Genomic DNA, 4549 nt, shown 5'->3' with positions numbered 1-4549 from the left:
CCTAACATCCTTTCTGACCAATGGGTTTAGGTTACAATACATCACTTCCTCTATCAGTTAAACAAACAGTTAACTCTATAATGGCTGGACTGTACATAGCTTGTATTCCAACACTATGCATGTTTATTCAAAAATAAACCCATCTTAAGTCAGCATGAGTCATCCTTGGTTTAAAAAGTGTAAGATGCAGACGTAGCAGAGTAAAAGTGATGAGGAATGAGATCAATTCAGCCAAATCTCAGCAGAATCCCTCTGAAGAAGTGTGCATACACACAAAAATGTATGCCTCAAATAAAACTTTGTTGGTCTTAAAAGTGCCATGGGGCTCTGTCTTTCTTCTCTCTCACATTCAGGTACCCTCTCTCTTGCTCTTTCCCTCTTAAAGGGAGATCTCAGCCAATGGATAAGAGCCCTGTAGTACAGAGTGGTAAAGCTGCAGTACTGCAGTCGGAGCCCTCTGCTCACGACCTGAGTTCGATCCCAGTGGAAGCTGGTTCAGGTAGCTGGCTCCAGGTTGACTCAGCCTTCCATCCTTCCAAGGTCAGTAAAATGAGTACCTAGCTTACTGTGGGGGGAAGTGTAGATGACTGGGGAAGGCAATAGCAAACCACCCCGTAAAAAACGTCTGCTGTGAAAACGTTGTGAAAGCAATGTCATCCCAGAGTCGAAAATGACTGGTGCTTGCATGGGGGACTACCTTTACCTTTTACAGCCAATGGAAGGGAGGGAGGCTTGGCTTTATACTGCTACCACGTGATTGAGGGAGCCAGATGAGAGCAAGCTGTAATGAAGCAGCAGAGGAGAAAGAAGAAGAAGAATTGGATTTATACCCCGCCCTTCATTTGGAGTCTCAAAGTGGCTTTACAATCCACTTTCCCTTCCCCTCCCCACAATGGACACCCTGTGAGGTAGGTGGGTCTGAGAGAGCTCTTTTGAGAACTGATTAAGAAGGAATCCGTCCTTGATCCTCTTCAGTCCAGCTTTCGCCCGGGCCATGGGACGGAGACGGTGCTGGTCGCCCTAGTAGATGACCTGCAACGGCATCTGGATCGGGGCGGTTCGGCGGTACTGATGTTGTTGGACCTATCGGCAGCGTTCGATATGGTCGACCATTGGTTACTTGCCCGCCGCCTCGCCGACGCGGGGATCCAGGGGTTGGCCTTGCAATGGCTTTCCTCTTTCCTTGAAGGTCGGGGACAGAGGGTCGCGATTGGGGATGAGCTGTCCCGGAGGCACACGCTTGACTGCGGGGTGCCTCAGGGTGCGGTTCTCTCCCCGATGTTATTTAACATCTATATGCGTCCCCTCGCCCAGATTGCCCGAAGGTATGGGCTGGGTTGTCACCAGTATGCTGATGACACCCAGCTCTATCTGCTCATGGACGGACGGCTGGTCTCCGCCCCACAAAACCTGGACTGGGCGTTACAGGCTGTGGCTGGGTGGCTCAAACGGAGCGGGCTGAGGCTAAACCCAGTGAAGACAGAGGTCCTTTGCTTGGGCCGTCGCGGCCCGGGAGGGGAAATACCCCTTCCGGTTTTTGACGGTGCACCGCTGACGGCGGCGCACAGGGTCAGGAGCCTGGGGGTACTTCTGGAGCCTTCCTTAACTATGGAGGCCCAGATAGCAGCCACTGCCAAGTCCGCATTTTTCCACCTTAGGCGGGCAAGACAGCTGGCTCCCTTCCTGGAATGCGACGATCTAGCAACAGTGAGCCATGCTACGGTCACCTCGAGATTGGACTACTGCAATGCCCTCTACATGGGGCTGCCCCTGTGTCGAACCCGGAGATTGCAGCTGGTGCAGAACGCCGCCGCCCGGCTGTTATTGGGGCTCCCAAGACGGGAGCACATTCAGCCGGGACTTTGGGCTCTGCACTGGCTGCCAATATCCTACCGAGTTCGGTACAAGGTGCTGGTTATTATCTTTAAGACCCTATATGGTCTAGGACCTGCCTACCTGAGGGACCGTCCCTCCCCGCATGTTCCCCAGAGAGCACTGCGATCGGGATCTCAAAATCTTTTGGTTGTCCCCGGGCCAAAGGAAGCCCGCTTGAAGACCACAAGGGACCGGGCCTTCTCTGTAATGGCTCCATTTTGGTGGAACCAGCTGCCAGAGGAGGTAAGGGCCCTGCGGGATCTTACTCAATTCCGCAGGGCCTGTAAGACAACCCTCTTCCGGCTGGCCCACAACTAACCGGCCCTGTATCCCTGTATACCTGTATACTGACTACTGAATATTGAATATGGAACACCGGAATGCTGAAGACGGTATACCGAATCAGTATTTGAATTTGAATAGAGTGTAGCTTCACGACCGGTCTGATTTTTAACGATATGTATATTTATAACAAATGTTGGATTTTAATTATTTAATATGAAATGTTAATTTTAAAGTGTAATTTATTTTTATGTTAGTTTTACATATGTTGTAAGCCGCCCTGAGCCACTCGGTGGGAAGGGCGGGATATAAATCCCAGATAAATAAATAAATAAATAAAAATTTTAAAAAAGGAAGCAGGAGAAAATTTCATCATCCTGTGCTCAGCCAAAAAGCTGTGAGCTAAGGGCTAAAAATTTGTGCACACTAGCATAGTTTAGCAGGAACACTAGTGGGGAGATATGTTGGAAATACAGTGAAGTAAAACTGAATCAGCCACTAAAGGGAGCAAAAACTTGTGGGAAAGGGGGGAACACCAAGCAATAGGGACATAAGCAACAAAAATGAGAATGCTGAAGAACCCTTACACATGAATAGGGAAGACCTGCATGGAAAGATGTACTTCTGTTACCCATACATGTCTTTTGTCCTAAAGCATAGTTCATATTAAGCCTATGAACTATGCATAGTTCATATAAGAGAACTGCGATAGGGTATTTATATGTACATGTTTCTTTCCCATCGTGTTGGATTTCTTCCATCTTGCTCGATATGTGAGAAGAATGGCCTCATTTCCCTTACCCAACAGCCTGCTGGACAGCACGAGCTTGAATAATGAACCAGCTATTATTTTACTGAATGTTACTTGGCTTGCTATAGGCATAGGTTTTCAATCCATTTAATGGCTTAAAGAGGAGTAATATTAAACTGACATTTTCAGGGAGACTAACGGAGAAAAAGGAACATTTTATGGTAGAATTTATAACTCTTGGAAATACTTTTATTAATGAGATTGCAGGGGGGGTTCCATATAAAACATAACATTTTAAAAAATAACATTGAGTGATGTAAAATGTGCTAAAATATTTGTTTTTGTTAGGTTTTCCTGGCTTTTATCCAACTTCCACTAAAAACAGCAGGACACTGGCAGCTGAATGTAATGGAAGTTGAATCCAGTCCTTGGTTCATACCTTTGATAAATTTTATATGTATTGCTTGACGCAAATTTGGAAGGAAACCTGCAGTATCTTTGAAAAATGATTACAGGGTTCTGTATTTCATTAAATCTTCACCCAGTCATCTTTTTTTTTATAGTGTCAAAGACTGGTGATAAATTTCATTGACAAAGAAATGCTGTAAAAATCTGATATGCTGTTTCTCAAAAATCAATGTTCCCTTTCTCACGTAGCTTACTAAAAACTGCTTGCTAGCACAGCAATTCATGTGATGGAGAATAACATTTAAATGTCTCTTCTGCAATGCGACCCTGAACACATTGAACAAGGGAGGGATGGTGGCTCAGTGGTTAGAGCATCTGCTTAGTAAGCAGAAGGTCCCAGGTTCAATCCCCGGCATCTCCAACTAAAAAGAAAAGGGGGATCCAGGCAAATAGGCGTGAAAAACCTCAGCATGAAACTCTGGAGAGCAGCTGCCAGTCTGAATAGACAATACTGACTTTGATGGACCAAGGGTCTGATTCAGTATAAGGCAGCTTCATATGTCCATATGTCCAACATAAGTGTGTCCCGAATCATGCCTTAAATATTTCTTTTTTTCATGTCCGTTCTAAACAGGATGCTGTGTATGGTAAAAGGTTTTGGGATAACAACTACATGTTGTGTGTAAATCTAAACAGCCCTTAGGAAGTTGATTATTGATGAAGCTGCCAAACCAAAATTAGAACATTGATCCCCTACAGCTCAATATTGTCTAACCTAATAGGACGTGGCTGTCTGTGATCTCAGAGAATGGACTCTTGCAATAGTGAGCACCTATGAACATATGAAGCTGCCTTATACTGAATCAGACCCTTGGTCCATCAAAGTCTTCTCAGACTGGCAGCGGCTCTCCAGGGTCTCAAGCTGAGGTTTTTCACACCTATTTGCCTGGACCCTTTTTTGGAGATGCCGGGGATTGAACCTGGGGCCTTCTACTTTCCAAGCAGATGCTCTACCACTGAGCCACTGTCCCACCCTGAAGTCCTTCAACCACGAATTACACTGAATGTAGGTACAATCCACATTGTATAGCCAATGTGGTGTGGTGTAATGTAATATCTGGGAGACGTGTCTAAATCCCCACTCATGCCATGGAAGCATGCTGGGGGATCTTGGACCAGTCACACACTTTCAGCCAGGGCTGGCCCTAGACTATCTGGTACCCTAGGCAAGGC

At 46.1% G+C, this 4549-nt stretch overlaps 1 non-coding gene across 1 annotated transcript; it reads left to right on the top strand.

The window, feature by feature from the left end:
• The first annotated feature begins 3661 nt into the window (after window positions 1-3661).
• Window positions 3662-3737, top strand: TRNAT-AGU (transfer RNA threonine (anticodon AGU)). The gene has a single exon. It is a non-coding gene; the product is annotated as a tRNA-Thr (tRNA).
• The last annotated feature ends 812 nt before the right edge of the window (window positions 3738-4549 follow it).

The sequence above is a fragment of the Heteronotia binoei genome, chromosome 3 (assembly GCF_032191835.1).
Source record: "Heteronotia binoei isolate CCM8104 ecotype False Entrance Well chromosome 3, APGP_CSIRO_Hbin_v1, whole genome shotgun sequence".
Lineage (NCBI taxonomy): Eukaryota > Metazoa > Chordata > Lepidosauria > Squamata > Gekkonidae > Heteronotia > Heteronotia binoei.
This window is presented reverse-complemented; position numbering and strand designations above follow the sequence as displayed.